This window comes from Homalodisca vitripennis, unplaced genomic scaffold (assembly GCF_021130785.1).
Source record: "Homalodisca vitripennis isolate AUS2020 unplaced genomic scaffold, UT_GWSS_2.1 ScUCBcl_75;HRSCAF=958, whole genome shotgun sequence".
NCBI classification, from domain to species: domain Eukaryota; kingdom Metazoa; phylum Arthropoda; class Insecta; order Hemiptera; family Cicadellidae; genus Homalodisca; species Homalodisca vitripennis.
In genome coordinates this window covers 28,319-42,477 of record NW_025776197.1, presented here as the reverse complement: position 1 = coordinate 42,477, position 14,159 = coordinate 28,319, and positions in this window count along the sequence as shown.

The following is a 14,159-nucleotide window of genomic DNA, read 5'->3' as shown; positions in this document are numbered from 1 at the left end:
CAGTTAATTTACACACTGTGTAATTACTAAAATACCATCTAAAAATTACTATATTAAAATAGTAGTGTGCGTGCGCGCTACATCACTCTCCCTTTCAGGAAAGATGGATCATACAGAATTTTCATGGTGATACATCTTAGATTCTCAGAATATAACAAACATTTACAATACTTCAAAAAAAAAATGTATAGGATAACATTTTACATTACATCATTTTTTCACAACTTAAAAGGACAAAATAGTATTTTAGGCTGCGTAAGTTCTTATAATCTACAATTTAATTCTACTTGACATTGACAATCACTTAAGATATATGTCCTCCTAACTACATTACATTTCTTGAGCTTGGCAAGTCCCCACATATTTATAACAAATATAGTCTTTGCAACACTGACCTGACTGGTTCAGCACTACAATGAATTTCACAATACCGTACTTCAAGGCGGGCTTGGTGTATTGAATTGAACAAAGGAAGACTCCTGAATAATTTCTGCGAGCGGAGTTCCATGTTCTACTCGAATGGTTGGGGCTTGCCGCTCAGCAACTGAGGACATCCTCGCACAGGTTGGCATTTTCCTGTGACAAAACAAAACTACGCAAAGTACACTATTCAAAATGAACAAAATAAACATTGAAACTATGATAATGTAGAAATAGTTCAGTGGGGTTTCTATACTTTCTTTGATACTAGGGTACAAAACATGTGTATCATTTAAAAGCTTGTTAAGGTCTAGTTCTATGTGATTATCTTTAAGATTGTCCTTGACTTTTTGCATTGTTTCAAATAACAAGCTACTGTTTTTAAAGATTAGATTTTCTTCGTGAGATAGCAACAGATTAATCTTTGGGATGTGCAAATGGTTAATGTCAAATTTATATTTTATATTTCCTTGAGTCCTCGAGAATAACTTATTATATTTACCAAAGATAGCGCAACTTGAAGCCTGTTTTAATATTCCAGACTTGTTTAAAGTTAATTCTAAATAACCTAGATGTGGTGGAGAGATAACTGAGTTTTCTCCATCAGAACTCCTCATACAGTTAAGTATGACTTTATATGGTTCCTTTAGGCTATAGATCCAATCATTGCCGTTTTGGATCCATACAGGTGAAGTTACATTTATGGTTAAGGTTCGTGAACATTTTTCTGTGACTAGGTTAGATCCCATGAATAGAGCGAATATACAATCATTAACGCTATGATGCAATACATTTATAGAGTTAGGACACAAATAAAAATGACTTAGTCTACACTGACTTAGTGTGTTAAAATCGATAGGTGCATAATACTGTCTCTCTTTGGAGATCAACAAATAATCAACTTGTACATTCCATTTTAACCAATGTTGAAGGTTTGTTTGGTACAATGGAATAACTTCTACTTTATAAAGTTCAAGACGTCTGTCTTGCGAACTTAAAGGTACAGTTACGATCAATCTAATTCCTGTCTTGGTGGCTAAAGCATGAGCAGTGCAAAAGGTGTAATACATAAATACGTCCTCTTCATTAACTGGTATAATTAGTTTCAAATGACGAGGTATGACTTTTCCTATGTCAAGCAATATGTTTACAAACTCATGGGGTGGTAGTAATTTGCTGCTTATTCTACCTGTGTTTACTAATTCTAAAGCTTGCCTAAACTCAACAATTCTTAACTTTGCTTCATCTATGGTTTGACCTAAATGACGTGCTAGACTGACAGATTTTAAATGTTTTGTTAATGAACGATGTAGCATAATGTTTTCTTGTTCGAATCCTTGGAGTGAAGTGATTAACATGCTATTTGAATGAGTAAGTTTAGTCATTATCTCTGATATGGCTTTAGTATTTGTTACCATCTTTTCATTCATGTCTTTCATTAAGGTGATTTGGTTTTCTCTAGAACTCAACAGTGATCCGCTAATCTTTTTTATCTCTTCAACTTTACTATTAACTTGTTCCATATCTTCGCTAGTGGGCACACCAAACAACCATTTCAATGCATATCCTCCTGCATCAACTAGTCCTCGCTTGGAGCGTTCTGTAGGTAGAAGTCTAAATAAGTCACTTACATCGGATTCATACTGGTCTATCCCGGTCTTAATTCTACTATATTCGAAAGCAAAGTCCTCATCCCACACATTTACACTAGTGTTCGTATAATAAACTAAGTCTGTGCACAATGTCTTAAGTGACTCAAGTTCGTCTCTTATTTCTATCATATTAAAATCTAATACAATCTTCCATTCATCCTCGGAAATAATTGTGTCATGAAGTTTCTTGAAAACGATTCCCTGTGTCATTTCATTCTCTGCCATTCCTGTCTCGACAAAGAGTACAAGTATTCCTGAAATCATCATTTAGATCCTAATAATTGTTTACTTCATGAATATCCTGACTTATTCGAATTTATTTTATTACGTACAGCTTGATCTTATGTTTCTTATCTTAACCTGCGTAGATATAACTTCTTTCCTTATAGTGTACTCAATCACACATTTGAATTGTTTGGATCCTTTAATTTGGCTTTTATTCACACACCTTGCATACCCATTCATCAACATTCGTTTCACAGTCATACAACATTCATACTCACGCATACAACCCATTCAATTCGGAGTAACTATTGCATTCTACTTTGTACGTGGTACTCTAAAACATCTTTTACTTACACATCAGACAAGAAGCATAACATACTAACGAGGAATATTTTAGTGTATCATATAACATCCTCAAATAACAAACAATACATAATTATTCAATACATTGCGTTTACTTTTAACTACTAAATAAACGATGCAATACGCGTTCACTGTCATAACAATATGTATATACATTCCTATTATTTAATAAACTTCATAGTCTTTGAATCTACACGGTTTTCTTCTATCTCTTATGGATCTAAAAGGGCCTGGTCGCTCTTCTGCGGTTCCTGGGCTTGGTTCTCTCCTGTCTTGTTCTTCATTTTGTCCGGCTACTCTATTGAATGCCTCTTCATGGTCTTCGGTCTCTTCAATGATTTCTTCCTGTTCTTCTTCTTCTGCTACCTGAGCAGCTTTTGGATCATTTTGGCTACTTCCTTGTTCTTGCAACTTAAACTCGGTGACAGGTTTTACTCGATTCACATGTACAGTTACATTCTTCCTTTTAATTCGGAGTACGACATTCAAATCTGATATAACCTTGACAATTGTGTATGGACCTTTCCATGGTCTAGACAACTTCTTCACTCTTCCTTTTTTCACTTGGGGCACGTGAAGGTATACTCGTTGGCCCTCTTCAAATTTATTTAGCTTAGAATTCTTGTCGTATTGTCTCTTTTGCTGGGTTCTTGCATGGTCTTGGCATTGTTGAGACAAATTCCTTACGGCATTCAACTTCATCTTAAGATCTTCGACATAATCAGGGTAACCATCATCTTCTTCTGTGATCAATAGATCATCTTCTAAGGGAGTCTTCATCTCTCTTCCAAAGACTAGCTCAAAAGGAGAAAATCCTGTTGAATCATGCACTTGAGAGTTATAAGCCATATTTACCATTGGTAGGAGCTCGTCCCAGTCTGTTTGATTTCGGTTGACATAATGACTTAGCATTTTGGGTATGGATCTATGAACTCTTTCTGTTCTACCATTGCTCATGGGATGATATGCGGTGGTTTGAAGTTTCTTTATTCTTAGTAGAGCACACATGCTTTTCATTATTTCGGATGTGAAATTTGAGCCTTGATCAGTAATTAATTCACAGGGTACTCCCATCTTCGTAATGACTCTCTGCACAAGTGCTCGGGCTATTGTTTCTGCAGTTTGGTCTGGCAATGCAATAAACTCTCCGTACCTTGTAAAATGATCTATAACTGTCAGTATGTATTTGTTTTTGGAGCTTGTTAGGGGTAATGGGCCAACAATGTCACACGAAATCCGGTATCCAAATTCTGTACTTTCTTGAAATTTACCTAAAGGTGCTTTAGTTTTTCCGTAATCCATTCTTTTATTGCATGGATCACATGCTCTGATAAAGGAGACAACATCTAATTTCATTTTCGGCCAATAAAACTTTTCTTGGATTCTTAACATCGTCTTCTTGATACCTCCATGACCTGCTGTCGGGATATCATGGTGTAAACGAATAACCTTCTCTCTTAACCGTCTTGGAACGACTATCAGTTGTCTGTCCTGCCTCTTTATATAGATGACTCCTTGTGGACTTGTTTTGAACTGAGGGTATTTTTTCAATCTCTGGCACTCTTCATCCTTACATTGATTTTCTTTAATGCTGTCCACATCCAATATAGGTAGACTTTCCACAGTATTCTTGCACACAATTCTGCTCAGACAATCAGCGTTTTGATTTTTTATCCCTGGTTTATGGAATACCTTGTAGTCATATTCAGCCAATTTCAGTGCCCATCTAGTGAGTCTACTCGAAGGATCTTTTAGCGACAGCAGCCATCTGATTGCGCTGTGATCAGTATACAAGGAGAATGATCGTCCGTACAGGTAGCATCGGAAATACTTTACTGCCCATACAACTGCTAAAAGTTCTTTTTCTGTTACTGTATAATTCTGCTCAGCAGAGTTTAACTGTCTTGACGCATAGGCGATAGGGTGTTCTATTCCATTAATCACTTGTCCTAATACTGCGCCAAGTGCAACATTACTTGCATCAGTGCTTAAGACGAATTCCTTGGAGAAATTTGGATACACTAATAAAGGTTCAGTTACAAGGATGGTCTTCAATTTTTCAAATGATGTTTCCGCTTCTTCGTTCCACTCAAACTTTTGGTCTTTTTTGGTTAATTTTGTCAGAGGTTTAGCGATGTCGGCAAATTTCGGTACATGCCTCCTATAGTAACTACATAGTCCTATAAATCCACGAAGTTCCTTTTCATTCTTGGGTCTTGGAAAATTTTTGACAGCTTCAATCTTATTCTGACATGGTTTGATTCCATCTCTCGATACAACATGGCCTAGGAAGTTAATTTCAGACTTTGCTATTTGGCATTTCTTCAACTGGATACTCAAATTTACCTCTTGAAATCTCTCTAGAACTTCACTAAGATCTTTAGCGTGCTGATCAATACTCGAACTGAAGATTAGGATATCATCCATGTAGGGCAAACATGCTTTTCCTTTCAGACCTGTGAGAGTAGTATCAACCAATCGTTGAAATACAGAAGGAGAATTGATCAATCCCATTGGCATGCGTGTATATTCATAATGACCATCAGGAGTACTGAAGGCCGTCTTCTCTTGACTTTCAGGGTGCATTTTTACCTGATAGAAACCTGAATTCAGATCCAGTGCCGAGAAGTACTGACTGCCTCCTAACATGTCTAAAGTTTCATGTATATCTGGAAGGGGATATATTTCCGGAACTGTAATTTTATTGAGTTCCCGATAGTCTACACATAGACGATAACTGATGGTACCATCAGAGCCTGCTTTCTTGGGGACAATGATTACCGGTGCTGACCATGGGGAAGTACTGGGTACAATTACACCTTTATCTAATTGTTCTTGTATCAAATTTTGTAGAGTACCTCTCTGTGATTGTGGCACTCTGTAAGGTTTCTTATTGATCGGAGGATGTTGGCTCGTGTTGATTTTGTGAGTAACTAAAGAAGTACACCCCAAATTCTCTATTCCTCCTAAGCTAAATAGACGCTTGTAGCGTTGGAGAACATTTTTTAATTTATTTTGGTCTTCAGTTGGGAGGTGCTTTAATTTTTCTTCAAGTTTTCCATTGAATTCCTCTGTCCTATTTTGTGTTAGATTTACTCGTTTCCATGCTCCTTTATTTGCTTCACTGTGTGGCTCTTCTATTTTGCAGAGCAGCGTATTCTTGTATATCACTAAATTTTCAGATGTGATATTTATGATTTTGGTCCAACACATTCCTTTATTCACTTTTGAAAGGCTTCTAGCGACATTGATGCCATGAACTTTTACTAACGCTGGTTCTGTAATTACTGTTTTTCCTTCCATTTGTTCCATTTGATCCTTTTTGTTTTTGCTTAATTTTACTTGAATAAGCATTTCTGAACGGGCAGGCACGTTGATGTTTGTGCGACTATACGCTAAAATGTCAGGTATTTCTTCCTTCAGGATTTGTTTTGGTGGATTAAGGTTTGTTGAACTTGTTTCGTGGGAACATTGAACAATGCCAATGCCACTTCTCCTGCTTCGAGTTACAGGGGATTCTCTTTCATGGAAACTGCATGCTATCTTGTTTCCAATACTCAGAGACTTATTCTCAAGGTCAATCACAGCCTTTTTTCGTTTCAAAACATCGTATCCTAGGATAGCAATATAATCTTCAGGGAGATCTGTTGCTACGAAGTCACATTTTAAATCAAGTAACTCCAGTTGCAAGGTCTCTGTTACAGTGCCGTAAACGTTCATAACAGCACCAGTGATACCTCGTATTTGGATTTCAGTTGGAGTTAGCTTGTTCTGAGCCATTGTCCTATCGATCAGTGATACTTGTGCTCCTGTATCGATTACAATGAGACCGTTCACTCCTCCTATGCACCCTTGTACAATTAATTCACTCACATTTTCTTGTGTCAAAGTGGCAACAGCTTTGAAATTCAACTTCGCCTGTCTGAGTCCCGTGTGGTTCAGATTTAATGATTTCTGAGGTTCCCAGCGGCGTGCCTGGGTCCCTCGTTGTGGTTTAACGTGTTCGAAGCTGATCCACGTCCTCCATGCTGATACCCTCTGCTCCTGAAGGTTCCTCCTCTAGCTGCGCCTCTTCCTAATGCTGTATTTCTCATACCCCAACAATTGTTTGCTGTGTGTCCAGGTTTTCGGCAATTTTCACAATAATAGGTAGTTGTTTCACTTTTACTTCTACAATCCCTCTCTTTGTGACCTTTCTTCTTACATGTATAACATACAATATCTACTCGCCTGGATTGGCATTCTCTGGCTTTATGGCCTGGTTTCCCACAAGTGTAACACGTAGTATCGGTGATCGTTCCAAAAACTCGCCTTGTCTTCTCCTCAAATTCGGATGGTCTTTTCTCTAAGTTGTTTAGAGCTATCGCCGTGGTTACAGCTTCTCTGAATGTTTTAGGGAACTTGATCCTGGTCTGCCGTCCTATTTCACCATTTAATCCTCTTACAAAGGCATCCATGGCTCTTCTATCGGCCTCTTCTCTCAGAATTTGGTTTGCTTCAGCGTTGTTTGTAACTCTTAGAGTTTTATCACTGACCCTTTTTACTCGGTCAGAGAACTGCTCAATAGTTTCTCCTCTGTTTTGTCGTATGCTAGCCAATTGCTCGAAGTAGTAATGATCTGGTAGGCTATCGCCGAATCTTTCCATAAAAGCAGCTTTTATTTCTTCTAAAGTTGTTGAGTTTTTACATTTTTCGTCTGACTTTGCAAACTGTAGAGCACTGCCTGTTAGTTTAAGTTTTAAAACTTGAAGTTTTTGAGCTTCACTCCAATTGCTGAGCTCTCCAATTCCTTCGATGTTGTCAAAGAAGGGGGCGACTAGATCTGCTTTCTCTCCATCGTAATGGGCTATACTTGAGACAAGCTCAAATGACGGCTTGCTGTCTGCAAGGGTCATGTCCATCGGGTACGGAGATGTTTCAGTTTTGTTCACCGCGGAGGTAGAAGCGTTGGCTAACGTTTCATCTAGTGTTACTTGAAGCGACCTCACTTTATTCGATATGGCATCAAAGGCGTCTTGGACCTCAACGGTCTTCCCTTCTAGGTGTACAGTGCCCATCGTTAATAATTTAAAAAAATTTGGTTTTCCTCTTTGGAATACAGTAGCTATACAATTCTCTAGGTTATCAGTGATATTCAATAGTTAAACTTAAACGCTCTAAATGAAATCCCTAAAAGACATTGACAGCAACAATGTGAATAACTAGTTTCCCTATTTTTCAGTAAAATAACTTTTCCCCTTTTTTTTTTTTTCAATTTTCGATAATGGATCAATCAAACAATAAAGTTTTTCGATTTCCAAATGATACCAATCACTAATCGGTAGTATTGAGTTATCAATGGATCAATAGTCTAACAATGCCTCGATATACAAGTATATCAATACTGTAATGTGACTCAATACAGCTGCAATAATATTAAATAATCGTATTTGTTATATGATATACTATGTGCTATTACTTATATACTCTAATAGTTAATCACATTAACTGATATCACTTTGTTTTCAGTATAATTCGAAATTTACCCTTTTTATAAGTCAGCAACAAGTTACTTCCAACAATTATTGCTATTATACTCTTTTACACTTATATTAAAATTTCTACGGGTTTCTTTTTGTATACAGATATTAATGAATTATCAATCAAATTGAACAGTAAGCTAATATAGAATCATTGGCATATCCCTATTTCCAAGCAAATGATTTTAATCAACACGTTATTCTGCTTATATTTACGCTGAAATCATGATGGACTGAATGCCCTGGAGGTGACGACCTGACATGGAGGCTTTGGCAAAATAAAATACTAGGATGTTATCCTTTTAATTTCTCTTATTTAAATAATTCTGAATCTGTTTGTCAATAAAGAAGTTTAATGCTTAAAGCCTGGCCTCAATGCTGCATTCACCATTTATTTCCAAAGCATTTTGAACCATATTATTTAACCAACTATTTACTAATAATACGTAGTCTAATCTTAGGTTTCGCCAATGATTTAATTTAATTTAATTTAACAAAGTTCCCACTGCTCACCAAATAGTGACAGGGCTGCCATCTCGAAGGCTGTGGATGATCGTGACTGCGTTGACGGAGATGACAACATCTGCGTAGACAGTGGTCGGCAGTTGGTAGTTCCGGTCTGGATCACTGGATGTCCGGTGACGTATGCCCTCCTTGTTCCTTTCTATGTTCTATGATGACGTATGATGATGGCGTCCAACTTCCGCTTCATAGTGTAATGGCGTTGCACATGGTGTAATAAGCACACAGAACTAATCCAAGTCCATCTTCGTTCATATAAGTTGAATTTACTCGAAATTTAGAAATATAACATTGCAATTAATTTGTAAATGAATTTAGAATAGTAGTTATTTGGATAATGGAGTGTAAACTGAAATGTTCTAATAATTTTCTCAACCACGTGGTACACTTCTTTATTTCTTTTAGAGTTCTTTTAAAGTTTTGAAATCATTTTGAAATAATTTGCTGGTTTAATTATCGTATCCCACCGCTGGTCACCACTGTAAGCCCTCCGATATTAGCCAGAGAGGCTCATGGTTAATAAAAGGGATAGCGTTTTGCTGCCACCACCCTAGCTCGTAGGGAAATTTAGAATAGTGGTTGAGAAGGGTCTTGAAATAATTACTCACGTTTCTCCTTTGTTTGAGTCCAATCTATATTCAAAATGCACTAAAACACTCGTAGGCGCACCCAAACTACTATATGTGTACCGGTGTGTTCGCATCTCACTCCACCAAAATAGACTTACTTCACACACTCTACATTGCCAATCCCTCCGCCTACCTCCGAGCCCTCAACTCGACTGCCGACCCGTGCTGACGAGTGCTGACCCTTGCATTTCCTCAGCACGGCCAGTCACCTCACATCACGCGGTTAAAGGGACTTGGGTTAGTCCAGTTAATTTACACACTGTGTAATTACTAAAATACCATCTAAAAATTACTATATTAAAATAGTAGTGTGCGTGCGCGCTACAGTCCCCATTTATATTGAGTTAGACTTCATAAGGGAGTATTTCTAAGGTCCATAATTTCTGAAGAGAATCTTTTAGACTGATGTCATTCGTGGATATAAATATCACTAATTGTACATTGCAGTGTGATTCCATAAGAAAACAACTGCAATTGTCGGCTACGGGAATGTTACCAATCAAAACAAAAGCAAAATTGACATCTATTACTATTTTTCCTAGATTACATTTCCCCCCGTTTAAGGTCATAGTAAATAAGTCAAAACCATCAACTATATCAATAGGACCAAGTGAATCAAATAAGAGATCAACCAAAGTTAAATGTTGAACCTTAGTTTTCTCTTCAGCAGTGCGGGGAAGCTAAAACCAATCACTAATCTTGTCAATCACTATGACAGGGTGAGAGGCATTGAGAGAGCTAGTATGAACCTTATAATAAGCTTGGTTATGGCATTAGTTGAAGTTAGTCTGTTGACATCAGCTTGTTTCAGAGCGTGTCTCTCAAGTTGATAAGCATACTTAGAAATAAATTACGCTCGAGTACAACTAAGAGGGCACGAAGAATTGTCACTAGAGTGAATATGTGTGGTGTTATTTTGTGAGACGGTGTTATATAAGTGATGTCCAGATACAAATCCGTGATCAGGTTTATTGAAATACAATAATGTGTAAATTAATATTTATTGTCTCACTGAGAGCAAATATGCTTGGATCTGCAGTCCTTCAATGGGTGTGTAACCAAACTGTTGACAAATAGTGTTTTGATTTAGTATATGTTACATTTTGTGAAATTTATCACATTTAGAAATTTTGTGTTTTAGGTTATTTGGAATCAAGAATCTACTGAAGTATTTGAGAAGTGAGTGCAAGTAAAATAATTATATTAACTTTTGAATATACAGCCGAAAAAGCTTAACACTAATAACTGTGTTTAAGTTGATTGTGCACTTCAGGGTAGGCCCTATACGAGTAAGACACATATTTGCAGCTTCCATCTGAAAGTACTCTTCATCCAGGATGTTTATAAGTTCATTTATAAGAAGACTGTATCATGAGGTCAGGAAATGGGTTTCTCAAAGCGTTTCTCATAATTATTTCATCTTACGTATTATATTAGTGAAAGAAGGATAGGACTTTCTTTGTAACATTAGTTCCCAACGGAATACGAGTTTGAGCGTGTTAGTTATATGCTTAGGTGTAACATTTTAGGGTTTTAATCTAAAACATTAGAAATGGTAGAAAGATGGTCTGATTAATATGGTAAGAGACCAACCTTCTTTTCGTATAATATTTTTTACTAATATATTCCAAGCTATCAAATATATTTGCGATTAGTAATGACTTTATTTAATTTAAACATCAGTTCTTAGACTAGGCAACAAACATTGTGACTTTTAAACGTAAGTCAGGAAAGTATTAAGTGCTAAGTAGAAAAATAAAAGTGCAGATACGTTAATTGAGAAGTTTATTTTATTTACATGAAGAAGCCTAGAGAGGAACAAATAAAAAATTGGTACTTTATTTACATTTTTACATCATATGTTAATTATTAGTGTGTATTCATTACTAACATAGCATCATGTTGTAAAAATTATGTTTTATTTTTACATTATAATAAAAGAAAACTGGGAACTTTAAACACTGAACAAAATAATTAATAGATATAAAAATAAAATAAAAAAACAGTACTGAACAAATAAAAAAAATGTTACAGAATTCAAATAGTAGTGATATTACCTAAACAGTAATTAATTGCAGAAACACTTTAGTAATAAAAATTAAGAAATCTCTTTTTTTCAACTAGTTAGTAAATTATATGTAACGCTACCCATGTTTTATATAGTTACTGTTAAATATGCTATTGTAAAAAAATTGTTTAGAATAATTTTCATGTTGACTGTTTGAGTATCTACAGATATAAATGTTCTATATGCAATTCTTTGAAAGGATGTAATAGCGCTCACAGTTTAACAACCAGCGTGAAAACCTAACATTACTTTCACTGTTCAGTGTCTTTGGTAGATAAGGAGTGGGAGAATTACAGCTCTGTGATGATGAATACCTCGCCACTACAAAGTACCTCCCATTACCACATCCACTAAAGTAATTTATTCTTTCCCCAATGTTTCTTTATGAATGAGTTACCAACACTTCTCGTTTTACCAGAGTAATTCATTTTGTTACAGTCAGTACGTCTTTTGTAGGCGTCCTTTAATACTCATACGGGTATTTGTAACATAAATATTCAGAATATACATAAAAATGGCAACGCTTTTATTTGAACACAATTTCAAAATTATGATATAGGATAATAAATAAACAATTCCAATCATACGACAGTACACGTTTCACTGAGTATTATTGGGCAATAATAAGAACATGTTATTACCCTTAATTTCAACCCGTTTGCTAAATATAAAGAAATAAAAAAAGATTACATGAAATCATTTTATGTTGACAAGGAAAATTTACTTACTAGCCTTCCAAACGAATTTTAGTCTTTCCCAAAGTGTAAAGATAATAACGCATTCAAAACCATCGTTAAGAAATGAGCATTTCAAAATAACGATAGATTTTTATAATAAATTGAATGTATATACCAAGCGTAAAATTTGGTTAGATTAAAATAGACCTTCCAGCTCAGTCTGAAGAAGGAAGTGGATTTAGTGAGTTTAATGTTATTAATATATTCTCGTAGGATATACATGTACACAATATCTCGAGAAAAAACTGCTCGGGATAAACAATTATAACAATTATTGTAAACAACTGTTATAAGTATTCCAGAACACGTGTTTTGTCCCTAGGTTTAACAGAGTAACAGAGTATTTAAATTCCTTAATTTTTAGCGGCCGCCATAATGAAATGAAATGGAATACCAAAGCTGGCTAATGAACTTTTTTTATTTATAATATCATCCTTTGCACCAAGCTTTCACTTGTTTGAGCGTTCCTATCACCAAGTTCTTGATGATATAAAAGCTCTTATTTTGTGTTTAATAATAATTTTAAAACTTTTTTTGAAATTGTATAAGTATTCCAGAACACGTTTTGATTTTTCTCTAGGTTTATAAATTACAAAGTTGTGAATTTAAAAATTTTGAATGATCGCCATATGAAAAAGGTTTCCTATTACCAAGCTGACCAATGAAATTATCTGGGATAAAGTTTTGTACCAAACTTCAAATGGTTTGGGCTTTTTTTGGCAAATTGACAACCAACGAAATAGTTCTGCCATAGTACTAGACCATAATCAAAACACATCCGCTTAAAATAGAATGGATTTTGAAAGAAACACATTGAATATTATATTGTTCGTAAATACTGAACTTGTATTTTGTAGACTACAAAGGAAAGATTTATCTTGCAAAGCTCCTTTCCCTGTTGACACTGTTTCACCTATAAGCAACAAAGGTTCTCTTTGATGTGAGAGTTTCTTGTTGATGTAGCATTAGGTAGATATTTCACAAAAGGATCCTTAAGAGTCTAAACTGTTACTTAAAAGAATAAACAGCAGTTGTCTTTGTCTAAAGAGTATAAACAACATGTGTTTCCTTATGTTGATTCCTGGCAGTTATATGTCGATATATGCTGCAGAATAGTATACGGTAAGTAAGGGAGGAAATCTCAACTATATTACGTTTCTACTATTGTGAAATATGTATTCTCTTTGGCTCATTAAAAAATGCAAACAGTTATTTTCAGCCCGATAAAAATTACTTGATTACATACAAAACTGCACTGTTGACGAGCTATAGGAAAAGACCTAGATTTGTAATCCATCAATGGTTATTAAATTTGGTATTTCGAGAGTTTTAGAAACTACCTGTTGTGCTAAGTGATAAGAGTAATGTTCAATTTTGTAAAAATAAATAAACATGTATTAAGCAATATAAACCATGTATTGTAATAAAAGTTTGGGGATAAACATGTTTCTTTTTCTGTCTCACAAACTGTTTTTTATAGGACAGATGTACATGGAATATACAAAATTGAGGAAATAAAGAAAATGTTATTAAATAGTTTGTGCTGTGGGACATTTAACGACCAATGAGGGCTGGCATGCTAATATAAAGCTTTTAAAAAGTCTTCTATGAAGCTGAATCACAGATTTAGTGGCATATTAATTACTAATTTAATTATTGTAAGTAGCAGAAAAGTAATATATTTTCTATAAAATTGCCTATTAAGAATTACTTCTTTGGCGGGCAAAAGTTCTGCGATATTAAATACGTAAATAAATTATATTTGCCGTAACTGACTTTAAGATATATTATGCAGAACAAATCCTCCTTGAGAGCTGTAATCTATCCGAGAGACCTCCAAAAGTTACATAAATAAGGCGAAAGAGCGGTTGTGTCATAATAAAATCCAGTAAACCTTGAGGCTCCACAAATTTTGATAAAGCCCAACAAGGAAAGTAATTGATGTTTATGTGCTGAGTTGGACTTCCAGAAAATACCTCACTGTCATATATCTTCTTCTTAAAGTAGTTTGTTATGAAAAATAT